The following is a 27130-nucleotide window of genomic DNA, read 5'->3' as shown; positions in this document are numbered from 1 at the left end:
TGGCTTGTGGACACCATGATAACCAGGCCTTCCAAACAGATGGTATCTATCCACTAGTTTCTGATTTTTTTTTTGAAAGGTTGAGTCTCACTATGTTGCCCAGGCTGGCCTTGAACTCCTAGGCTCAAGCAATCCCGCTGCCTCATTCTCCCAAGTAGCGGGGATTACAGGTATGTGCCACCACATCTGACTTCCATCAACTTGTGTTAAAGATTGCCAGGGTGGAGCTGGGTGTGATGGCACACGCCTGGCAGTCTTAGCTACTCAGGAGGCTGAGACAGGAAGATCACTGGAACCCAGGAGTTCAAGGCCAGCTTGGGCAACATATTGAGACTCCATCCCTAAAATACAATAAAATATAATAAAATAAAATAAAGATTGCCAGGGTGATAATTTAACGCCTAAGAAATTCACCACATCCCTACTTACATCTGAATAAAATTCTCTATCATAGAATTTTTCTTAATACTGTTTTTATAAGAGATGGCAAACAGTTATCACCATTCTTTATATAATAGCTCACCTAAAATTAAAAGCAGAATTATGCTTTTTATGGTCTTCCCCAATCTGCCTGTGCTATCCATGCTGACAGACACTTTCAGAGTTAACACAAAGAACTTTGTTTTACAACTGTAGTCTATTGCTGATTGTGAAATTTGTGATATATTAGCAGAAATTGCCTTGACTGTTGAATTCGCGTATGTCCAGTTGGTCTCCACCTAGGACTTAGTGGCTTTTGCTTTTCCTGATGAACTGTTTTTCACTTTTCCAATATTTGTGCCAAACAAGTCATTCACTACCTGTTTCGGAGCACATTTTTCTGTATCACCCAAACATTAAGCTTGAATTATGTTTTTCTCAGTTGAATGTTACTTCACCATTTAATGAGAAAGTTGTATCTCTCCAGATTGCTAATTGTTAGGTGATATGGTACACAATCTAAATATTATTTTGCCAGCAAAAATAACATCTCTATCTTCTCAGTAACCTATTGAATGATCTTCTTGTTATAGAGGCAGATAAAATTGGTTGCCATGGTGAGTTTATCATTAGACTTATCAAAAGACTAGTCAGTCTTTTGATGGAAATATTTTTTGTTAATTTATTTCTATTTGAATAATATAACATGTTTTCCCCTCATGTATTTTAGTGATTTAACTTAAAGGATTAAATTTTTGACTACAAATTTCCAGGTAACATCTGTAGTCTTTATTAAGTTTTGATTTATATGATTTAAATTATAAAAACACCATCATCATATAAAATTAAAATATAACAGGTCAGAAATGAGAAGTGAAATTCTCTTTCTCCCATCATCCCTAGTTTCCTTTATTAGAAACTCTATTGAGATTTTCATATGTATTTGCATATATTATTCTAGACATTTTCCTGTATCCACAATATTATATATGTATATAATGTATTATAACTTACATAACTTTTATATAATATCTATATATTTTGGTTTTACTCAAATGATATCATAGTATAACATTATTCTGCAGCGTTTTCACCAAAATTATCATGCAAAAATGTTCACATCAGTCATTTTTAGATCTTCCTTATTGTTTTTTACAATAAGGAAAAAGTTTTTTTTAACTACACATTATTCCTTTGTGTGGATTATTATGAACTATTTCACTAACCCTTAGTGAGTTAGTCAATGATACCGAGTGTCTGCAATGTGCTTGGACTTATATTGGATGTTGTGGAGACAGTGGTGAACAAAGACCAAGATTTTGTCCTCAAAGTGCTCACATTTTTGTGTCCTTAAGGATAAGTTTTTCACTATTATGGCAGGTTTTATATTCAGAATAAATTTTATTCCATTTACATTTATTGATTTCATAAATGTGTGTGGTCGTATTCTGATGTCTTAGAAGATTGTATTTCATGATTTATTGTTTCCTTCTTATCTATTTATAGCTAAATTGAATGTACTCATTTTTTGTATTTTTTGAGGCATGAAAAACGTCAGCTCACCTAACCAGCTTCTTTTAGTAGTTTTCTCAATATCTTTAGATAATACATTTGAATAACTATTTTTTGATTATTAACTTTATACAATTTCTGTCTGCTTTGGAACTTAGAAATTACAATGTTTGTATTTTCTTTTACCCCCGAATTTTAGTACTTAAATGACTGTAAAATACCAAGGATTATAACATTTACATTTGGTTCTGTAACCATAATTATCTTGTTTATTTAAATCTAATTTTTCATTTATATTGATCTAGCACTAGCAGTCATCCTTTATAGAGAACACATTATTTAAATTTATCTCTTGCTTGAAGATATCTTTCTCTCTCTCTCCACATATTCATATATATAACCATAGATACGATACATATATCCTTTACATGTATGATACATAACTTTAAAAATGGCCAATACATTTCATATGTCCTTGAATGTTCCAAAAATTATTATTTTTGTCTATACACTTGACTGAAAAATCTTGGCTGAGTATACAATGTATGAGTCATGTATTTTTTCTGTTAGAATTTTGCCAGCATTTCTCCACTGCATTGGTCATTGGAAATTGATGTCTGAAATGCTCCCAATTTGCTTTTTCTCCACCACACTGTTCCAAGCACAACGTTCAGTGCTGGAGGCACAAAGATGGAGAAGTCTCAGATCCCTTCATTGTGAAGCTCCCCGACTAGGGTGTGGTTGAGCCCCAAATCAGTCATCTGGCTCATGGACATAATTCTAACCCAATAGTTGTGAATAGAAAGTTTATCTTTTGTCTTAAGGTCGAGTAACTTCACTAGAATCTTCAGTTAACTTTCCACATCATTTCTTTGTAAATACAGTGTGATTCTTTAACTTCATTATCTTTTATTTCAAGAAAGACTTCTTTTGTTAAACCATTGAAATTTTGTCTGTTTCTTTGTTTTTGTTTGTTTTCTTCAAGAATATCAATTTTGACCATTTGGTCACTTTTTGTCTTCTGTAACTATTGTTTTCTGTCTCCAGTGAGTTTATATGTTTATTCCTTTATTTTTGTGTAATTTGCTTTTCAAGCTTGTGTTTTACCTTTCTTACTGATTTCAGAGGTATATATTCCACTCTTTTCTTTCTCAAGTGTAGTTTTCATCTGAAAAATGACTATACTGGTATTTTCGATTTATTTTCTGAAATTGGTGAGTTCATGTTTTATCTCTGTTATCTTTGATCCCTCTTTTATATGTTTAATATCTTTTTAAAATTCTTTACCCAGAATCCATGGTCCATGTTGCATGTTTTCTTTATATTCTTTAAGAATATCATTTGATATAAATTTGCTTCTGTTCATTGGGAGCAATTCTTTTATAAAATGCGGTATTTATCTGATCTTTGCTTCTTTCTCTCCCTTTCTCTTTCTCTCCCTCCTGTATTCTCTCTTTGAGATGAGCAGATCACCCACAAAGAGGATTAGGCTTGTTGTAATTGGATGTTTAAATTACACATTTTTATTTTGTAATTTAGAGTTTGCTTATCACTGATCTGGTGACCTCGGTATGCAATTACAAAGAGGGAGGTTCCGCTCTCTTCAGCTCTTCTAACTCCATCTAACTCCATCTTTGGCAGTTTCTTGGTGTCAGGAGTTTTAATGGGAAAAACAAAAACAAAAATGGCCAATATTTGTCATTGACCTTTAGTCAGCCTCTTCTACTGTTCTGGGAAGTAGAAGTTGAGCCTATATTTTCTCACCCCAAGTAAAGGATCACTAGTTAGACCTTTTTGAATTTACCAGTTACTTTTAAGAAATCTGCGTCTTGGTCAAGATCTGGAGAGATGAGTTGTCCCTTATTTTTTCTCTCATTTTGTATCAATTCAATTGTATTTTGCAATAGTCTTCTTAGTCTTTTTTTGTGGGGTTGTCATAGCGTCCCAATTTCATTGCAATTGTAATTTTATCTAATTCTTAATTATTTTAATCAATTTTTTAAATGACAATGCAGGAAGTAAACAAATATTTTTTTCTTCTTATATTTTACAAGAAATCTCCATTAGTATGCTTCAAAATAGAGTAATCAAAGTAAGCATTTGCATCAATTTAAAAAATATTTTTATTGATTTTGAAAAAGAAGCACTTTTCAGTGTTTTCAGTTCTTAGGTAAAGTGTTTTCAGTTCTCAGCGAAAAATGTATTCTGGAATTCTAATTTTGATTTCTTCACTTACCAGCTGTGATTCTTCTATTTAGTCATTAAATTTTTCTCAGTCTTAAGGGTATAAAAATTCCTACTTACCTCACAAGGCTATTTTGTGAGAATCAAACAGAATAAGACATGAAAATCTGGAATGCTACCAATTCTAATGCAAGTATCAGGTACAGTCAATATTTACATTTTACATATGGAAAAACACTTCCATTTTTCCATGTGGAAGAAAACCCAAGTCATGGCTTATAGAAGACCATAATAGATTCTGCCTTTTGCTTGAATTATATTCAGATGCACTCTTATTTTTCACCAAGTCTGATGGAGATCGACAACAGCGCATATCAGTGTGTCTGTGCTTGCAGTTACTTCCCTTATCCTCACCTTCCGCCATGTTTGCTAAAAGAGATGATGAACCTGGCAGTTCTTTTTCTGAGCATTTGCAAAGCAGAAATGGGTATGGAGAGTTAAGGAGTTTATACCAGAAAGAGCCAAAATTTACTTACATAAAAACATAATGGAGAAATAGAAGGTAGTGGAGACCTCGTTTTGGAGAGAGGTTTTGATGGAGGATGAGAAACGAAGAGAGAGGCCAAGTTAAAGACAGAGAAAAGGCATTTTCAATTGTTTTTTGTTTATGAATTGAATTTCTTTTAATATTTTCAAAAGATACAAGTAAGTATTAGAACTATTTTTAATTACTTTGGGGTGAAGGACTGTGTTTCTTTATGATACAGAATGACATAGGACTTACATGGTATGCCTCCGATTTCCTCCTCCTATCTACTCTCAGCTCTTCTCCATCCCATGCTGTGCCCTTGGAGACTGATCTTGACCTTTGGCCAATGGGCTGCATGATCAAACAACTAGCAGGAGAAGAGTGAGATTGGGGATTTTTGTCCTAATACCCTCCTCCTGACAGTCACTGTGTACCAACTGTGTCCCTTGACAACAGGTCATGGTTCCTCTGAGGGAAACTTCTCTGACTCCAGGTTTAAATAACCACTCCCCTCTTGCCCTTTTTGACTCAGGTGGTTTAGTCCCCCACCATCTTTAGCTCCCAGATAGTGTTACTATCCTTTGTGGTTTCTGTACAACCTGTAAAGACTCGTAAATAATTCCTTTATAAACTCCCTACTCAAACAACAAGAAGTGTGTTATTTTCTGCTAGAACCCCAAATCGTACAGGACCAAATGAGGCCCTTAGACTTATTTGGTTTGTAGAAATATGCTTTAAGTGTCTGGTATTGTCCTAGAAAAAACACAGACGATCTAATGGCTATATAAGTCAATCAGCTGAAATGGTCAGAACTTTTTATTTTGGCCAGTTTTTGTGCTTTATATATTTCATGCTTTCCATGTCAATAGTAGATGCTAATTTTATAGAGAAGGAGCAAAGAATGCAAACTTTTTTTGAGCCTCAACTTTGCGTTGGTGTCAGTGTTCAGCATTCCATTGTCCCTAGGCAATCCTAGTATGAATCTCATGAGAAAGGTCTATTTTGCTTCATTTTACAGATGAGTATCATGAGTCTTAAATTGTTTCTCCAACTCTCCAAACTGGCAAATGAGAGAGCTATGATTCAAACAGCTTTGATCTCACTCCGTCTAAAATTGGTTCCCCAAATTTATTATACCTCAGAAGTACATAGGAATTCTTTTAAAAATACAGATTATTAGGACTATCTCAGATATGCTAAAAAAAAAAAAAAAAAGGAAAGAGAAAACCTCTAGGGGTTCTCGATTTGGAAAGCTTATATAAGCCTTCACCCCTCACTTGGTGATTCTGATATGCAGCCAGTTTGGAAAGACTAAAGTTTCGAATTGATTCTGCCCCTAAATGACAATCAACCTTTTTCCCCTGGTTCTTATATTTGGCCTTTCAAATACCTTAAACAGAGCCATATACAGAGAGTGAATTATTTCACTGTCTAAGAGTGTTTATTCTGATTTTCCCTCTAGGTCACTTCTTAAACAAATTCTGAATTTTAGCAATTCTGCATGAATTAAAAGCAATATGAATTATGTCCAGAAATATTATACTAGAAATAGTTTTATCTGTACTAACATTTATTATTTAAAACAAAATTATATTAGAGTCCATGAAAATACATAGAGCCTAAATTAGTAATTCTGATATTGTAAAAAGTGAACAAAGTATATGTTTCTATAAAAGTTGGCATAAAATGAGAATATTGGTATTGAATTACTTCATAATCTCTCTCTAATCTTCATGCATAATAGGTACTGTTTCTATTGGGGGTGCCTTTCATGTGTTTAAGGAATGAAGAAGAAAATGTGGTATTATGTAAACCCTTAGCACTTGAGACTAAATATTTGTCCTATTCATCAAATTATGGTACTACATAATTTTTCACTGCTCACTACTCCATTTCTCCATCTTTAAAATGAGTAAGTCCACCTTACTAAAGCTCAAAGAAATATCCTATAAAATTTGCTTTTTAAAATAAATCGTCCTTTCTCTGCCATCGTGGTGTGTGCTTGACTCTGCTTCTCGCCATGTCTTCTCACAAGACTTTTAGGATTAAAAGACTTTTAGGATTCGTGGCCAAGAAACAAAAGCAAAATCATCCCATTCCCCAGTGGATTCAGATGAAAACTGGTAATAAAATCAGGTAAAACTCCAAGAGGAGACATTGGAGAAGAACCACGCTGGGTCTATGACGAATTGCACATGAGATGGCACACATATTTATGCTGTCTGAAGGTCACAATCATGTTACCATATCAAGCTGAAAATGTCACCACTATCTGGAGAGTTGGACATGTTTTGTTGGGAATATATATTTTTTTCTCTCTGAATCTGTTATGAACACATTGGTTTGCTGGGTTCAGTAATATGTGAGACCTTTCGTTCACATAAAAATCAATCAATCAATCAATCACTGACTTCTGAGATGATATAAAATAATAGCATCAAAATAAAAGCAATAAAATAAGGTAAACATGAACTACTATGGGCTTCATAAAAAGTCCAAATATCAATGAAAGTGTGTTATTCAACCATTGAGAATCCACTGCCTAACATAATGCTTACCTATTAGTGGGTGCTAAATTTTGGCTTTACTTGGCTATATTGGATCATTATTATATAATTTAACAGATATGTGCGTGGATTTTTTTAGAGCTACATTTACACTTAAAAACTTATCAAAATAATTACTCCTGCTAGGAATTTTAGAAAGACTTTTTAAAATAAACAATTACCCACCAAGAAACAAGGTTAGAAGAGTGTCAGTGATAGGAACTGTAGCACCAGTTTTTCTTTATAAAGTTCCTCACAGGGACAGAGTGAGCATGAAATAAAAAGTGATTTTTCTTTTTAAGTTTGATTGGTTGAAAGGGAGGTCCAAGCAACAGTAGGTAGGAAATAATCATTCTGAATTTTTATTTCCATTGTAGATAGCAAACGTTTACTTCTGAAAAGCTTCAGAGTATTTAACCTAAATACCTAAATATTTCATCTTAAGCACTTAAAATGTTTAAGTGTTATAACCTTAACATGTTTTACTTTTAGCATCTATTAGAGTAAAAATGTACAAGTATTTCTTGCTGTATCCATGAAAAAAAGGTTTTCCCAATATTGTGATACTAAAGATCAGCATCTGCTTTAGAACATTCACATCTGTTTGCTCAGTGGCATTTACCCTGCTCTCAGCCGCAGCTAGTACTGAGTGAATCCACAAGCCTACTGCTTCCAGAAAGAATCACGTAGCCAAACACCCAACTTAAATGGGCCCCCTTTCTCCATGTGTCCTGATACAGTTGCTAATGAAGCCATGCATCCCATCTGTTAAGCATTTTGGGTGATCACACCAAAGAGGCCATGGACAAAAAGACTCCTACATATCCCCAGCTCAATAAAACCTACTGGGTACCCCCTATTTTATTTTTGGGGTAATAATTTCTTCTTTATTTAAAATTCAATAGGAAAAATCATTTTGTCTTTAAAAACTTATGAAAGTCTTTGAAAATTAGACTGTTTAATTTGAATTCTAGGAATGTGCTTACATATTTCCTTATGTGTGATGTATTTTTATAGAAGATATTGGACACTAAAAGCTGATAGCCACCCTTGTTAGAAAGGAACCATTTAGTCATTATTTCTGAGGCCTGCTGTCATCTTTCCTTCCCCGGTTTGGGAAAGAGAGGGTAGTATAACAGGTTATTTTGGAATATGCAAGACATGTGCTGATGAGCTATAATTACATAGTGACATCTTGGGAACTGCTATTTGGATGCTGCTTCCAGCTAATTTATAATTCTTTAAAGATGCTACATTCACATTGGTTTTCATTTACTGTCATTTTTTTCCCATTTCTTTAAAACTGGTAGCATTGCTATTGGTTTAAATATCTCAACGTTTTTCTTCTACGACATCCAGCCAAGCTGAATTAAAACTTGTTGTAATAGCCAAGAAGCTAAAGGTAAAGCTCCTTAAATATTTTCCAAAATTATCTAATTGCTTCTTACAAAACTTTTCCTTTGTTTTTGGTGCCTTGTTTTATCCTAATTATCAGACAGTCCAGGTGGATCTTATTAGGATCCCATGGTCTTTTTGCCCTTACTGGGGCCTGATGTCATTTTTTGTAGACACTGATCTAAAATAAAATGACATGAATCTGTTCAGATGAAACAATTTCAGTTATTCACTTTTCAGGTATCTGAGTGTCTCCTATGGACACAGTTTCTGCCCCTAAGTAGCTGACAATTTTTTGGGACAGGGACAGGGAAAGAGGCAGTCACAATAGCGGGCACAATGGGAGTACCTCTCTGGAGGAGTTAGGAAAGGCGCTGGCAAGTAACTTCTCTGTTGAGACACTTGGTATAACAGGCGTCATTCAGAGAAGGGGACAGGGCAAGGAAGAATACTCTTAAGCATGGAAACAGGATGTCTCACAAGAAGGAGGTGAGAGTGAACAGGCTACACTGGGTGTGTACTGTAAGTTGCTGGGTAGGATGAAGGTTCTAAAGGCACACTCAGCCAATTTACAGAATGTCTTAAAATATGGAGAGTTAGTTTTCTCTTGATCCTGATGCCCGTTTTGCTTCTTGGCACGTTACAGCAAATGAACAGGAGTCAATGTGATAGAGATAGCAAAGTTGTCTCTTTAATCACCCTATTAGCATGTTGTAGTGAATTGGAGAAGAGAAGCAGCTGCAGGTTTGCAGAGGAAATCAAAACAGAGCAATTGCTGATACTCCCCATGGAACCATCATGAAAGCTCAGCACAGAGGGGCTCTAGAGAGCCCAACAGGCTGAAATGCTGCCATGCCAGTGTCTGGAGGGCATTACTTTGCTCTCCACTGCATTTGATTCTCAATCTTCATTTGATACTGAAACAAACTTTCAGTAAAAAAAGCGTGGTTGGGTTTCCAAGATCAATGGCGAACTGATCTATATTTTACTTGAGGTAGCTTGAGATTTAGTTTTAACTTTAGATATAAATATCTGAGAATTTGAGTACCAGTTACCCATTCAAAAGATAACTAGACTTCAACTGTGTCCCAAGGAAAAGTTACATAAAATTACTCTCTCCTCCCCTCCTCCCCCTTCTTTTCGTCTTCTCTCTTCCTCCTTCTCCTCCCCCTTCTCTTTTTCTTCTTCTCTGACTCCTCCTCCTCCCCTCTCTTTCTTGCCTGAAGATCAAGGGCTTCGCTAGTGATGTGCTCACCCTTAACCAACATGCAAATTATGGATCTCCTGAAAGGGGGTTGGGAACGTGGGAAACAGCTCCCTCTGTCCGGTGAGGACTGAAGAAGTAGTATTTATACTTACGTTTTTAAAAGATGCAGAAAAAAATGCTCCTGCTTTTTTCCAGAGCAAATACATAAAGCAATGGGTGTCATAGAAACAGTACTGGAATCAGAGGCAGATGCAGATTCCTACTTTTGGCTCTATCACAGACTAGCTATGTGGCATCCTGGGCTAGTATGGGATGTTCAGTGCTTTATCTTTATCTATAACTCTGCTTCGTTTGTTCATTCATATAAAAAACATACATGGAGAACCTAGAATGTTCTAGGTGCTATGCCGGCTTCTGGGGAATGTGAAGGTAAAAACGCCCTACCTTGATAGAGCAAAGAGTGGATGGGGGAGGGCTCCCACAGGGTCGATAAATCCAGAGATAAGCAAATTTACTATGATAGTGGGATGATATATATGCTATAAGACAGGTGGACGTGAGTATCTACAAAAACACGGAGGAGTGTCTCCTAACAGGGACTGGAGAACCAAGGTTGCCGTCAGGGAAGTTTTTATAAGGGAAGAGATGTTGGATGGACAACATAGAATGAGACTCTGTTTCAAAAAACAAAACAAAAAACCAGAAAAATAAAATTATTTAGGAGAGATGGCAGGGGGTGGGGATGTGCTCACAAAGGGAGTGTGTTCTGTTTAGGAGCCGTGAGGGGCTCAGTTTGTGTCCACAGGGCAGGTGTGTTGATGAGTGATGGGCATGGACCTGGAGGGATGAGCTGAGGCCAGAGCCCCATGCAGCCTAGCATGTCATGCTTTCTATCTCATCTGGAGAGGGGCGGGAGCCACTGAAGTCTTTCAACAGAGGAGTAAGATCATGATATTTGCATTTCAGGACAGCCTCTTTGTGCCTTGGTAGCGCCCATCACAAAATGAGCAGATGAATGAGGAGATGATTTCTAACTTTTTCAGATCATGTTCTTTTTTGAGAATATTAATTTTTTCTCTAGAAAAAATACACATACAGGTAAAACTATCTATCTATTAACTTCCTGGGAGGCATAAAGAGCCCCTGAAGTCCAACCATGGATCACAGGTTAATCAACTCCCCATTGTAATGGTCTGTGTTTACTTTTCACATTAGTTTTACTTGAATAGTATTTGTCCCAAACCTACTTAAGAGATCCTGACATTTTTTTACGTTATTGTTTGTATGTTCCTCCATTCACTTAATGAAACCAAGAGCACATCTCTCACAAAGCTCATGTGCAGCCCCTCTGACATTACCCACAGCACAATAGGTGGAATCAGTGATTCATTGAGACAGCTGTCATTACAGGGAGTTTGGGCTCAGGAATGGTGGAGCGGCCCATCTGCTGCCATCTGCTGCCATATTCTTCTCATGGGCTCCAGTCCCCAGACTGAAGGTATGGGGGCAAGAAATAAACACTCATGTAGGGGTTTGGCAAGCGATGCCCAAGCTCCCAGAGTCCTAGGCAGGCCGGTGTCTAGGGTGAGGCAGTCCCAAAAGGGAACTAAGACGGAGGACCTCAGCCAATTGTGGCAGAGGAAAGGGCACAGCAGCCTGGACAAGCAAGAGGGGTGGAGGCAAGCGACCTCCATGGTCGCTTGGCGTCCTGGCCTCACTGGTGGTTGGGGCACAGTACAAATGTCCCTCACATGTGGGCTGGAGCTGCTGCTGTGCTCCCAGCTTGATGTGGTTTGGCTGTGTCCCCACCCAAATCTCATCTTGAATTGTAGTTCCCATAATTCCCACATGTTATGGGAGGGACCTGGTGGGAGATAATTGAGTCACGGGGGCAGCTTCCCCATACTCTTCTCATGGTAGTGAGGAAGTCTTACAAGATCTGATGGTTTTATACGAGGAAACCCCTTTTGTTTGGCTCTCATTCTCTCGTCTGCTGCCATGTAAGACGTGCCTTTCCCTTCCACCATGATTGTCAGGCCTCTCCAGCCACATGGAACTGTGAGTCCATTAAACATTTTTCTTTGTAAATTACCCAGTCTCTTTAAGTATGTCTTTATCAGTAGCATGAGAACAGACTAATACACAGCTATAGGTAGAAGTGGCTGAGGAACTGGGCCAGAAAGGGACATGGGTTAGTTCAGCTTGAAGAGCTAGGAAGAAGAAAAGAAAGGAGAAGACTGAAGGTGGCCCCTCCAGAAACACTGCAGACTGTCAGCCTTGTCAAATGCTTGGGTTCTTGCATGAAGCTCTCCCTTTTCCTTGTGGCTTAGTGGCAGCAAGTATGAAAAATGGAAGTATTGATGGAAAAAATATACATTGGCAGAAGATGGGTAGCTGGGGACTCTATTGGTTGGAAATGCACATGCAAATGGCTGGGCGTGGTGGCTCACACCTCTAATCCTAGCACTTTGGGAGGCCGAGGCAGGTGGATCACTTCAGGTCAGGAGTTTGAGACCAGCCTGACTTCTACTAAAACTACAAAAATTATCTGGGCATTGTGATGTATGCCTATAGTCCCAACTACTCAGGCTGCTGGGGCAGAAGAATCACTTGAACCCAGGAGGTGGAGGTTGCAGTGAGCTGAGATCATGCCACTGTGCTCCAGCCTGGGTGACAGAGTGAGACTCCATCTCAAAACAAAAAAAAAAAAGAAAAGAAAAGAAACGAAATGGACATGCATGCAAAAAGGAAAGAAAAGATGTCACATTAAAACCATCAGCAAACTATTGAAAGAATTTACTTCCAGAAAATGTCCTTATTATTGGAGGTAATGCATTTCTATCTGTTGGCAGGTATGCTTTTTGTTTTTCTAATAGGTAAACCGTGTATACCTACCATTATATACTCTGATGCTATTGTCGTGAGAGAAATGCCAATTTTAAGTTAGCTGATGCTTAATTTTGTAATAATCTTACTGCCTTTATTATGCCAATTATTATGCAAGCCAATTCTCCTTTTTCCTTATATACCAGATCAAGTTCAATACAAGCCACCAAATTCAGATAGAAACGTGTTAATTCCATGTGAAAAGTGAAGGAAAATGGATGTTATTTCATTGAGCAAAAATATCATTTATTTTTTCAACATATTTTCAGTTCATGACCAATTATTTTAACTCAGACTACTTAGATTTAATTTATAAACCTGATATTGCATAACATATAACTTAAAGTCAAACTGTTCTGCGTGGACTAATTTTATTGTATTATCAGCATCAACTCTTAATTTTAAATCAAGCAATGTCACCCATTTGTTAAGCTTCCCTTATGTTCTAGCATGAGCAATTACTAGTAAGTTATATAATAATTTAGGACAGATCTTGTGGAGGAAGTAAGTTCTGCTTAAAATGTGGGAAATTCCAGAAGATATGTTAACTCTTTAGAGCATCTGATTCAGTAGTTCCCAAGGGAAGTTTGAGAAATGTTCCAACAAAATTTGACAAGTTGCTAGGCACCTCTGTTTTAACTTGTACATTAGCTACTTTTTTCTTCTTTTTTTTGAGACAGGGTCTCGCTCTGTCACCCGGGCGGGAGTGCAGTGGCGTGATCACAGCTCACTGCAACTTCGACCTCCCGGGCTCAAGTGATCCTCCCACCTCACTGTGCTGAGTACCTGGGACTACAATGTGTCCCACCATGCCTGGCTAATTTTTTTTTAAATTTTTTTTGTAGAGATGGGGTCTCCCTGTGTTGCCCAGGTTGGTCTTGAACCACTAAGCTCTCGGTCTTCCAAAATGCTGGGATTACAGGCATGAACCACCATGCCTGGCATGTTAGCTACTTTTGAAAGACTTCATAGAATGTATGTGACCTGTTCTCAATCTTTTCATTTCTCCTTCTCTTCCATCAACTCATACCATCCCTTTATATTTCCAAATCAAAACACTGCTCCATCCTGATTTAGAGTTTGAGTTATTGCCGTGCCTCACCTGTCCCCAAGTAGAAACTGAGTGGTCTTGGATACTTTTCCGATCAATGAGTTTTTTTTGTTTTTAATTATTGTCAAATTCAAGTTTATTTTCTAAAACCTGTTTCTCCATCAGAACCAGTCCCACCATCAAGCATGCCTTGTAAAGGTTTCCTGACATTAAGTTTAGAGGAAGATGCATTGAAGTACCAAGGTTACAGTCCTAAAGCAGCATGCTCGCTCACAATATTAGCCCTTTAGAAGTTAGATGATGGTGGGTGTCTTTGCAGACCTATGGTTTTAACTCAGCTAGACATGTACAAAATCAGGCAATAGTAACCTTTTTTCTCCCAGCAGAAGTGTCTTAGACAGAAGAAAGGCTGTTTTTCTTCATCTACTTGCCCCCCAGAAGCAGAATTCCTTGATGAGATAATTACTTACTCACAACTTACCCAGGAAATTACATTACTTTGTAGTCTTGCCTCATTTATAAGCAAGGGTAAATCTTCCATCATAGGACCTTTCTGACTGTATCTCTGCCTGTGGGTTAATAAGACAACTGATTGTACATGACAGCCTCTTTTCTTTCCTGATTTATAAATCTTATTTATTCCTTTAAATGGATCGCTTCCCCCTCTCATCTGCTTTATTTCTTTTTTCTTTATTGTGTGATAATCTCATGTAAAAAGAAAAGGCAAATGGATGTTATTTCTTTGGGTAAAAATGCTATTTATTTTTCAACAATTTTTGGTTCATGTTTTGTGGCTGACTGAGTAGTTTTCCTATCACTGTACTTGATACCGAAAGATGGTTGGACATTTGGATTTCCCCTCTGGCCTTTCCTCTCCCTTTCAAAATCAAATCGTGCTCAAATTTAATCAGAATAAGTGGCCAAAGGAGTAATAGAGTATAGAAGAATAATTTACTATCTCTGGAACTCAGTGATGAAAGAGAGAAATTTTGAGGTGGTCTGCACTGTCTTTCTGGTTGATGAGGTCTAAATGATTCAGTTTTGATTCATGGAAACAGCACTGTGAACAATGACCAGAATAAAAGGGGTTTCAAATTTGACATTTTGTTCCAAAGCAAGAATGGTAAATTTACACTAAACTGTCTCAGATGATCAATGATTTAGAGATTTCACCTAGCTATTTCCTAAAATAGTCTATTAACAGTTAATTAAAACATGAAGCAAGTTGGTGAGAAGAGTCCATAGCCTGCAATCTCTATATTTTCTCCAGGTCTCCAGGACTTCAGCTATGTCAGTGGTTCCCAACTGGGAGCCATTTTGCTCCTCAGGGGACATTTGGCAATGTCTAGTACATTTTTGATTGTTATAACTGAGGGATGATGCTACCTGCATTTAGTGGGTAGAGGCCAGGGATGCTGTTGAATTTCCTACCATGGACAGGACAGCTCCCCGTCACAGAATTCTTTAGCCCCCTAAATGTCAAAAGTTCTGCTGTTGAGAAACCCTCATCTGTACCAACGACTAGGACCATGTGGTAGGTCTTCCTTACAGATAGCCTCAAATGGAGGTCTTCTAGGGGCTTCTGGCCATCAGAATTCTTAGGAATCTTAATAAAGTATAAAATTGCTTCTGAGTCCAGGGTTATTTGGAGTGACAAAGAGGCTCCTGGACTTGCCTGGAAGCTCCTGTAAACCCAACTATGAGATCTTGGTTCAGCCCCTGAGCTCCACCTGTAACGTATTTTCAGCTATGACCTCAGATCTGATCCAGAGCTCCAGTAGATCCCCTAGGCTGACTTTGCCCATCTCTTAACATTTTGGGATAATGGCCGAACCCTCACAGACGACCTGCATCGTGAGTTTGTGCCATAAGCACTCACCGTGAGATTAACAAAAATATTAACCAAGTTAACTTTATGAAGGCCACTATCCATGTTATATTTTTGGAAGTTTTGGGATTGTTTAAGTTTGTTAACTTAATGAGCAGTTTTCCCAAATAATGGAGAAATTCACCATCACCAACCAATCTTGCCTTCTCTTGCTGGGGTGGAAACCTTACTACCCTTAGGTGGTGTTACCGTGTGCTGTGTTCATTGTCTGCCTTCACTTGACCTGTATTAGTTCAAAATCACATGAGGTGAGGGAATAAAATCTTCATCTTTATTGAGAGGAGGGACAGAAAAGAGACTTGTGTCAATGAAATGGAAATTTTCCTATCCCAGTTTACTTCTATTCACAAGAGTTCCATAAATAAAAGGCTTATATAGCATTTAAAGTTTATTTGTTTATACAGTACAATTTACCGTTTACAGTTCTTTCACCTCCAGTCAGCCTTCTGTATCTGATTCCACATCCCAATCCAACTAACCACAGATTGAAAATATGCGGGGGAAAAAACCCATAAAGAGTAAGAGTACAACAAAAGCCAAAATAGACACATGGGATCTAATTAAACTAAAGAGCTTCTGCACAGCAAAATAAACTATCATCAGAGTGAACAGGCAACCTACAGAATGGGGGAAAATTTTTGCAATCTATCTATCTGACAAAGGGCTAATATCCAGAATCTACAAAGAACTTTAACAAATCTACAGGAAAAAACAACCCCATCAAAAAGTGGGCGAAGGATATGAACAGACACTTCTCAAAAGAAGACATTTATGCAGCCAAAAGACATATGAAAAAAAGCTCATCGTCACTGGTCATTAGAGAAATGCAAATCAAAACCACAATGAGATACCATTTCATGCCAGTTAGAATGGTGATCATTAAAAAGTCAGGAAACAACAGATGCTGGAGAGGATGTGGAGAAATAAGAACACTTTTACACTGTTGGTGGGAGTGTAAATTAGTTCAACCATTGTGGAAGTCAGTGTGACGATTCCTCAAGGATCTAGAACTAGAAATACCATTTGACCCAGCAATCCCATTACTGCATATATACCCAAAGGATTATAAATCATTCTACTATAAAGTTACATGCACACGTATGTTTATTGTGGCACTGTTCACAATAGCAAAGAATTGGAACCAACCCAAATGCCCATCAATTATAGACTGGATAAAGAATATGTGGCACATATACACCGTGGAATACTATGCAGCCATAAAAAATGATGAGTTTGTGTCCTTTGCAGGGACATGGATGGAGCTGGAAACCATCATTCTCAGCAAACTAATACAAGAACAGAAAACCAAACATCACATGTTCTCACTCATAAGTGGGAGTTGAACAATGAGAACACATGGACACAGGGAGGGGAACACTACACACAGTGACCTGTTGGGGGGTGGGGAGCTAAGGGAGGGATAGCATTAGGAGAATACCTAATGTAGATGATGGGTTAATGGGTGCAGCAAACCACCATGGCATGTGTATTCCTATGTAACAAACCTGCACGTTCTGAGCATGTACCCATTTAACCAAAACTTAAAGTATAATTAAAAAAAAAAGAATAAGAATACAACAATAAAAATACATATAAGAAACAATGCAGTATAACAGCTATTTACATAGCATTTGCATCATATTAGGTATTCTAACTCATCTGGAGATGATTTAAAGTATATGGGAAGATGTGCCAAGGTTATATGCAAATACTATGCCATTTTATAATAGGGACTTGAGTATTTGCAGATTTGGGCATCTCTGGGAGGTCCTGGAACCAGTCCCCTTGGATACCAAGGTACGGCTATATTTCATGAAATCCTCGCCTTGTTAAGCAAGTTATTATTACTGATTCCATTTTATTGATGAGGGAGTTGAAGCTCAGCAAAGTTGTATAGCAGTTAAGTGGGAGAATCAAAACCTCAATACTGCTTTTGCCCCATGAAACCAGTGAGTTTCCCACTCTAGCAGGGCTGGGTCTTGCCTCAGTGGCCTCAGCCATGTAAAAAAGTGCATGTCAACCCTTAGGATGTGTCCTGCTCCAGTTCTTCCCATGCAACCCACATTTCGCAAGTGGCTCATTTTCTTTTTCTATTTGGTTGCAAAATGTGTATAATGCCTTTCCCAGCTATCTTCCTTCCTAGCATGGTCCAGACAGATTAGATTAGCCACATCGATATACAGGTGTCTGGGATCAGTAAAACATTGTGACTGGACTGGTACAGCATGATGCCGATAATTAATTTTATCCATTTGTGGGTCATAGCCTCTGTAGGCTGAGATGCAGAGGAACAAAGAAAATGAGTTCTGTGGATTCATAAATTTCATTTCAAATTTATCAGTGATATTTAGATAAGGGTGTGCTTTTGCCAATAAAGGGAAAGTTATTTGGGGATTGGATGAGGCTTAGTGGAAGGAGAGATTTGGTAACATCATTTGGAGGATGCAGGAAGAGAAGTCTAAAAAGAGTCATGTAAAGGGTGTGGCATCTGATTTCCACTGAAGCACGAGGGATATTGGGTTCCAATTGCCCTGAGGTGAATTTGGAAAAGGTGCCTCCTCTGATTGTGCAGAGCATAGCTAGTAGAGAAAACCCAAATCCCATAGGCTCAGAACTCTATGGCTGGCATCTCTACTGGACTTTAGCCCTCCTCGCCCCTTGTTTTTGTCCTTTATGCAGTGTACAAACTTTACTGTCTGCAGCAGTCCTCAGGATGAAAGAAATGCTGTTTCATCATGAGATCCTGTTTCTTGATGTTTTAAAAGATTGAATTTGGAAGTGAATAAAACAAAATCCAACAAGCCAACAGAAAATGTTCTTGGGGAACCAACAGTTTTTACAAAGTCCAGAGGCTTAGAGTGCCATAAAAGCTCCAGCCCTCACTCAGAGCCTTCTGACTGGGTGCAGCAGCAGACAGGTGGATTGCAAGACAGGAAATAAAAGGAATTTTCAAACAGACATCCAGGCCTTAAGAAGTCAGCAGCCAGGAGGGAACCTTGTGCCTCTATCTCCATAGTTCCCAGAGACAAAGATACCATACCAATGAGTAGTGATTTGATGTAGCATTCATGTTTATAATGAAAACTTCATGTAATAAAAATCTGAATTATGTTCAGAGGTTTTATTTTCAAAGGTTGATATTTTTAAGTGTTAAAGTTTATAGGAGAAAGTTCTGGTTATCCAGAAAATTTGTGTATGTAAGATGCTTAATTTCTCAATGAGGTTAGCTAAGCAAAGATTTGCAGAAAAAGTACTCCAAAGACATTTTATTATAAAATTTATAAATAAAGGAATAACACTAAATAGGTCCTTCTTTGGAGTAAGTCATTTTGTATGTAGGTGTTCCTAAATATGTTTTACGAGATAGAGATTTAGTAATATGCCAAATGTCTAGAACAATGCTTTTCAAACTCTGTTTAATGAAATATTAATCTTAGTTTATCAGCATATTAATCAGCATTCTCTGAAACAAATATTTCTCTTTAAATAAATTTGGGAAATACCAGGGTTAACAAAGTGAACAGGCTTCTTTATTGCAGGATTTCTCAGGGCTTTTAATATAGCAAAATGCACTGTGGTTTCCCAGAAGGGGAACATAATATTCAATGTCAGTCACACTTATGTCTGAGCTCATTAAAAATCAACTCCACTTTGCCTACCCTGTTCCTTTACACATTGGTGGGGGTGGTCTGCTTTTCCTTTGGAGGAGGCTTGGATGAGGCTATGATATTTGATCACTTTCAGATAATGAAATTCCTCTTGCTATAAAAACAGACTTAATTCCAAAAGCATATGCACAATATACTGTGCAAAAATTAAGATTCCAAAGAAGTGCATTAACCTTGGACTTCTCCCAGGTCAGAGGAGGTTCACATTGGAAGCCTGTGTCCCAGGGAAATTGTGGCTATCCTCTCCTTATGCACTTCCTCCCTTTGGTAACTGCATTTATCTCCCTGATAGGGCGCAGTGTAGGTAAGAGGCTAGGCAGAAAGACAGTTGTGACTTAGCTCTGTTGCTTTCTGTCAGCTTGGCTGATGTTAAAGCTTGCTCCTTCCATGATGGTGCTTTGAGGGGTGTCCTCTCCAACAGTTCCACTGACAGGGAACACATGTCTTTTTACCGTGGGGTTGGTCTTCTTACATAGGCAGCAGCAAGACCATCTCCCTTTCTTTTGTGGCTGGGCCTGGTCCAGGGAGGAGTACTCATGCCTCCCCCTTAGTCCACTGTCAGAGAGGATAGCCAGTCCTTCTCCCTCCCAGCCCATGGTAATTGGTTCTAGAGTCCGTGAGAGATTTCTCATGAGGAGGAGGAAGAAAATGCTCTGCACTCTAACTGAAGAAATCCTTTATGTATCTTTGAATTGCACCAAAGAATTCAAGAGATGTGAAAGAGTTTCCCAAGACTGTTGCTTAGGAATTGGGGAACAAGAAGGAAGAAATGCTGTCTTTCACTCAGATATCTGAGGACCACCAGATTGGTGACTCGGTTGAAATAGACACAGGTGTAGTCCTGTGTCAACATTCAGTGTTACATATTTCAACACAGAAGTTAACAGAAGATACCCTCGAACATGCATACGCCCATGTGCACGCGTACACACACACACACACACACACACACACACGCACCCCTCTCAGTACCATACCATAATTCTCTGAGCTGTTGGTCACTCTCACACACAGTCTGCATTCCGCACTGTCTGCTCTGTCCATGACCCTCAGCAACAGCTCCCATTGTTCTGCAAAACTGCTGTCTTCAAGGCCAACCTTTTCTTTCTGATTATGGGCAATTTACATTTTTGTTGTTGTTGTTTTTTTAGCACTTGTGCTCTCTGACCACTTTAGGAATTTCCCTTCTGATTTGAACAACATTTTGCTATCCAAGTTCTGTCTACTTTTTTAACCAGTTCTTGCTAAGTGTATCTCCTTTTGCTTGTTCTCAAGTAAGGGAGTAACAGGAATAAACTCCCAGTCCTTGGTAAATCTTTCTATCATTTTTGGAAATCTCATCCATTGTAGTAAATGCTCTTAAATCTTCATCTTCAGGCCGTGACTTCCATCTAGCCTCCATTCACATGTTTCCAGGTTTATGTCTGCAATGAACATTCCGTGGCTCTACATAGATGCCCCATCGTACCTAGAACCCATGTATCCCAAACTCAATTCTTTCTTTCCCAGGACATTACTTCCTGCACTTCCTTCGTCTATCAATGGCACTGTTATTCTCCTCATCATCTAGACTTGAAATTTTGGGGTTTGGACTCCTCCTGCTCCCTTGCTTTACATGTAATCAGTCATCAAGTCTCAATCATTCTTTTCTTTTAATGCTTTTTTCACCTTTCATTCTACTGCCTGTCTTGTTCATTTATTTTTCACATCACGAAAGATGGTGTGGACATTTTTTCTCCCTTCACTTTTTCTTTCTGTATGTAATATGCTTTGCGTATTTCACCCGAAGTCGTCCTAAAACATGGCTTTCATTCTGTTAATTCCTGGTGCAAAATACATGGATCACAATTTCCTGGTGAATTTAATCCAAACTTAGCCCAGAATCCAAACCTCTTGGTCATCTGGCCCCCATCTCCCTCTCCCACTCTGTACTCCACTTTTCCTTTTATACAAACACTATGCTTGAGTCAGACTGGTCTCCACATTTTTATACTGAACACATCAAGTCTACTTCCCACCCCTCTGCTCTTACCGGAATCTTGAATATCTCACATAAGATATATGTACTCTAAACCTGTGTAAAATGCATGTCTGCAGCATTGTCTCATTTTATCTGTTTCCTCATTTTATTTTAGTTGGTAAAGAAGTATACATTAATAATTTCTAAGAGTCAAAAAGAAAGGGACAATATTCTCTACTTCTTTATATATTCCAAAATGCTGAAAACCATGCCCTACAAGCAAAGTATATACTTTTAATAAAACATTTATTTTAGGTTCAAGGATACATGTGCAGGTTTGTTATATAGATAAACTCGTGTTGTGGGGGTTTGTTATACAGATTATTTTGACACACCAGCTACTAAGCCTAGTACCTACTAGTTGCTTTTTTACTGTTCCTCTCCCTCCTTCCACACTCTACCCTCAAATAGGCCCTAGTGTCTGTTGTTTCTCCCTTTGTGTTCATGTGTTCTCGTCATTTACTTCCCACTTCTAAGTGAGAACATGCAATATTTGGCTTTCCATTCTTATGTTAGTTTGCTAAGGATAAGGGCCTCCAGCTCCATCCACATTCCTGCAAAGGACATGACCTTCTTTTATTTTATGGCTGTGTAGTATCCCATAGGATATATGTACCACATTTTCCTCATCCAGCCTACCATTGATGAGCATTTAGGTTGAGTCCATGTCTTTGCTATTGTGAATAGTGCTGCAATTAACATACGTGTGCATGTGCCATTATGGTAGAGTGATTATTTTCCTTTGGGTATATACCCAGTAATGAGATTGCTAGTTGAATGATAGTTCTGTTCTTAGCTCTTTGAGGAATCACCACACTGCTTTCCACAATGGTTGAACTAATTTATACTTCCTCCAACAGTGTATAAGCATTCCTTTTTATCTGCAACCTTGCCAGCATCTGTTATTTTCTGAATTTTTAGTAATAGCCATTCTGATTGGTGTGAAATGGTATCTCATTGTGGGTTTGATTTACATTTTTCTAATGATTAGTGATATTGAGGGTTTTTTTCATAGGCTTGTTGGCCTCATGTATGTCTTCTTTAGAAAAGTGCCTGTTCATGTTCTTTGCCCAATTTTTTTTAATGGGGTTGTTGGATTTTTTTTTGTAAATTTCTTTAAGTTCTTTATAGATGCTGGATGTTAGACCTCAGATGCATAATTTGCAAATATTTTCTCCCATTCTGTAGGTTGTCTGTTCACTCTGTTGATATTTTCTTTTGCTGTGTAGAAGCTCTTAAGTTTAATGAAATACCATTTGTCAATTTTTGCTTTTGTTGCTATTGTTTTTGGCATCTTCATCATGAAATCTTTGCTAGTTCCTATGTCCAAAGTGATATTGCCTAGGTTGTCTTCCAGGGTTTTTATAGTTTTGGGTTTTATATTTAAATTCTTAATCCATCTTGAACTTTGCATATGGTGTAAGGAAGTGGTCCAGTTTCAGTCTTCTGCATATGGCTAACCAGTTTTCCCAGCACCATTTATTGAATAGAGAGTCATTTCCCCATTGGTTGCTTTTGTCAGCTTTGTTGAAGATCAGATGGTTGTAGGAGTGCAACCTTATTTCTGGGCTCTGTATCCCATTCCATTGGTCTATGTGTCTGTTTTTGTACTAGTACCATGATGTTTCGGTTACTGTAGCACAGTAGTGTAGTTTGAAGGGTTATGTGAAGCCTCCAGTTTTGTTCTTTTTGCTCAGAATTGCCTTGGCTATTCGGGATATATATATATATATATATATGTTCCATATAAAATTTAAAGTAGTTTTGTCTACTTCTGTAAAGAATGTCATTGGTAGTTTGATAGGAATAGCATTGAATCTATAAATTGCTTTGTGGAATATGGCCATTTTAAACTAATTTGATGTTGATTCATTGAAACATAATAGAGTCAATCATTAACTGCCTAACAAACCTGGATATAAAATTTCCTCATTTTCCCCAATGAATAACAAGGATTTGTGTTTCTCTGTGTTGAAATTTGCTTTGCCTTCTCTGTCAGTGCCAGCTCCATCTGTTTTAAGTGCTTTTGCATGGCGGGGGGATATAAGTTGAGGGTTTGCCATTACACTTTCAAACCAACTCACCTTGATTTTCAAAAGGTAGCCTAGATAGTTACATCTGTATAGCATTGCTTGCTTTCCTTTGTTAATTCAACATTTGAAGGCTGATTGGCTATTTGAAAATCTTAACATTATAATGACTGCCAAGAGGTGTAACAGCTTTGATACTGATGGTCATTTGCTTTATCAATTCTCATATTGAGTATGATCATTCTTAAATTTTTTGAGAATACATATAGCAAAAGCAGTAGTCTAACCATAAAGGAGAGATGAATTCTGTGAATGTATCTCACAGTGGCTTATCAGATATCTTGGCTAATTACTTGAACTTTCTGTGCTTCACTTCTTTTCTAAGACAAAAGAAAATGAAAATGTCCACCTATCACATAATCTGTTTTAGAAAGAAAGGAATGAAACAGAACACTGGTAATGTTTTATGTATCATGATCAATTGCAAGTTTTTCAAGTGGTAAGTAGGAAAAATGAAGGCATCCGGTTTTTACCAGACTGTAAGCTGCTAAGTTTGTGTTTTTCTTACTGTACTTTAAAAGTGTATGCACTTGATCTGTCTTGCACACAGATTTGTTCCTGAATATTAAGCAAAAATTTACATTTTAAATATCAAATGACACTTTAAAAACATATCTCAATTCTCATAATTGTTTTTTGAGGGTAATAGAAGCCCTCAACACACGCAGTGTGCTTATTAAATCAGGTAATGCTGAGAGGTGTTTATTTAGTCCAGAGGATAGTGTGTGTTCAGGAAATGCTATCATCCTATTAAAATTATTTTTCATTAAATCCTTATAAAATTAACAATCTAAAGGAAATTATATAGAAATATTAATGTTAGCTGAATTTGAGTTTATGGATATTTTTTTTCTACTTCTAAGTTACCATTACTTATTTAATAAATTTACTCCTTCATTTGGAAACCTTTCTATTGAATCTCTCCTATGTGCTAGGCCTTCGATGAGCCCCAGTCATGAAAATAAAAATAAGGCCAACATGATCCTTTCCTGGTAAAACTTAGTCTACATTTTTAAAACACTCATCATAAATACTTTAAAGACATTTCAGTAATTGTTCTCTAACGTTTTCTAACTACCAGCTTCTAATAGAAGTGTTTATATTTACAAACTGCTATAAGCATAGGGAGACACAACTGCATTATTCTTTTGGATCTGAATTCTTACAAGTAACTCTTCGGAGAGGCTGTCTGTGTACCTTGTCTTTTTATAGATATGATTGCATGACTCACTCAAGCTCAGGTAGGCTGTAGATGGCATTTGGGATCATTTAAAGAACGAGCACACATACAGAGCTGATTTGTCCACTGGTTGGGATTTCTGAAAAGAAGATGTGATAAATATCTCTGCAGGCATTCCCTAAATGGAGAGCAACTGCTTTTCTTATCTTTTGATGTTGATTAGAGGTAGCTGGTAGTTTCCACATTTCATGTTCTAAGAATAAATTGATGTTTTTTCTACTACCTTATTGAAAGGCTGTTATTGTGAAATTATATCATTTCCGGGTTTAAACACATTAAATCTGTTTTCCTCTGTGTATTTACGTGTGTTAACAGAAACATATGGTTCTTCCTTGGAAAGGTATCCTAGGATACAAGAGGCCGTCCACATGGCCTCTGCTGGGATGGAGCACAGTTTCTTTCTCTGTGCTGGGTCAGGCACATTTCATTGGCATTTTCAATGTTCTTTACTTGAGAAGAAGATATATTTGCCTCACAATACCAGTTGTGTGATTAAAATGGCATCCTGATTTTCACCTGATTAAAATATTCAGCTCATTGTATGCAATGACATGAAAAACCTAAAGGACTTGAGATAATTCATATAGATTCACATGACAATTGTACACTCGGCTCTCATCTGTTGTTTCCCCAAAAGCCTTCAAATTTCTTTAATTTGATAATAATATAATTTTAAGGAAGATTTTTTTTTTCATTTAAAATGCTGTGCTTATTTATTTATTAGCTCATGCAATTGTGTGTGAATTGGTCAAAAAGTAGAACCCTAGGAAACCAGAGAGGATGTGGGAGCTGCACAAAAACCATGGCATCCCTATTTCTATGTATCAGGGATGAGATTTTTACTGCACACCCAACTTGCAAGTTACACTTTTCAACAAAAGAACACAAGACAAATACAGAACTCAAAAATGCATAATTCAGACCCAACACAGATCTACAGTACTCCACAAATTCCAAGAAGATTCAATCTCAGAGTAATAAGTACCAGTTTAAATTTTATAGGACACGTGGAGAATACAGACCGCATTTGTAGTACTCTCATTTAAAACTTAGAATTTAGGGGAAACTTTGAAGGAATTGCATAGGTAAGGAATTAGCACTTACTAAATATAATGATGAGGGGCTTCTATAGTAGGAAAAGCATCCCAGTGCAGAACAGGATGGGATGAGAATAGTAAGAGATGCTTGAGAGCATCTGCTTAGTCTAGACAACCCAAGAAGAGAAACCTGAGCGGGACTTGAAATGAAAGAGTTCTCATCAACATAGTTGCCAAAGGATTTTTAATAGTGTTTCAGTGAGAGGAACTGTCCTTTAATAGCTGTTTTCTGTATATATGTTCATTAATTAAAGCACTACTGCTAGTAGCTTCACTCTTGCTGACCACCTATTTGCCAGTTACCAGGCTAAACACTTATTTTAACATCATATGGTGGATTGTCATACTCTCTTATTATATGCATTTCATCAAGGGCCAGAGAAATGTAAAAAAAAAAAAAAAGTCCAAAGTCACACAGCTCTTAATTGTGAGACCTTGAATTGAAACCTTGGTCTTCCTGCCTCCTTTCCATGTTACCATACTTTTTACCACACTGATACCCCAACTTATTTTATATCAGTACTTGAAAATTAGTTTTTTTGTTGTTAATTGTTTCAAGTGAACAATTCAATTATGTGTTGTTATAAATAAATGTTGGGCTTAGATATTTATCACCAGTGACTGGGGTTTATACAGTTACATAATATATTTTGGACTTTAAAACATTTTTGAATTATCAGGATTCCATATTCAAATGGAGTTCCTTCTGGGAAAGGTGGCATTAAAAGGCAGAATTTGGTTGAACAAGTCGATTTCTTCTGTATTTGTGATGGTAAAAGCTAAGCTGCTATGACAAAGAGACCATTACTTAAAGAAGATAGAAAGTTATTTTTCTCTTATTATAGTTCAACCAATTTAGTCTGACAGAGTAGCTTGGCTTTGTTATGTTATTCAGAGACCCAGCATATTTCCATGTTGTTGCTCTGCTATCCTTTAGGGCTTTATTGTAGCTGACCACCATTATGTCCCTGTTTTAGCTTATGAGGAAATGAGAAAAAAGGAATGGTGGAGTACATAACTGAGGTTTTGTGGCCAAGCTTTGGAAGTAGAACACACTGTTTTTACTCACTTCCATTGATAAGAGCCTAGTCACATGAATAACCGTAAAAGCAAAGGAGGCTGGGAAATATAGTCTCTAGCTGTGCAGCCCAATGCCTAGGGCAAGAGTAGAGAACTGATTTTGAGGGAAAGCTTGTCTGTCACACATTGGAAGGAGTAGTATTCTAAAAAGACAGGATTGGTTAAACAAATGGATTTCCAAGCAGTATACTGTGAAAAGGATAAAGACTGTACATGAAGTGGATGTGCCCAGAGGAGATAATGCATATGCTGTGGTTTGAATGTGTCCCCCCAAAAGCATATGTTGGAAACTGAATCCCCAATGCAGCTGTGTTAAG

At 37.5% G+C, this 27130-nt stretch overlaps 1 protein-coding gene and 1 pseudogene across 3 annotated transcripts in view; both read left to right on the top strand.

The window, feature by feature from the left end:
• Positions 1–27130, top strand: part of FGF14 (fibroblast growth factor 14) — a 677860-nt gene that overhangs the window by 133877 nt on the left and 516853 nt on the right. The window lies entirely within an intron of this gene.
• LOC129049592 (large ribosomal subunit protein eL39-like) overlaps positions 1493–27130 on the top strand; it is a 48861-nt pseudogene continuing 23223 nt past the window's right edge.

Source organism: Pongo abelii, chromosome 14, assembly GCF_028885655.2.
Source record: "Pongo abelii isolate AG06213 chromosome 14, NHGRI_mPonAbe1-v2.0_pri, whole genome shotgun sequence".
In the NCBI taxonomy this organism is placed as follows: domain Eukaryota; kingdom Metazoa; phylum Chordata; class Mammalia; order Primates; family Hominidae; genus Pongo; species Pongo abelii.
This window is presented reverse-complemented; position numbering and strand designations above follow the sequence as displayed.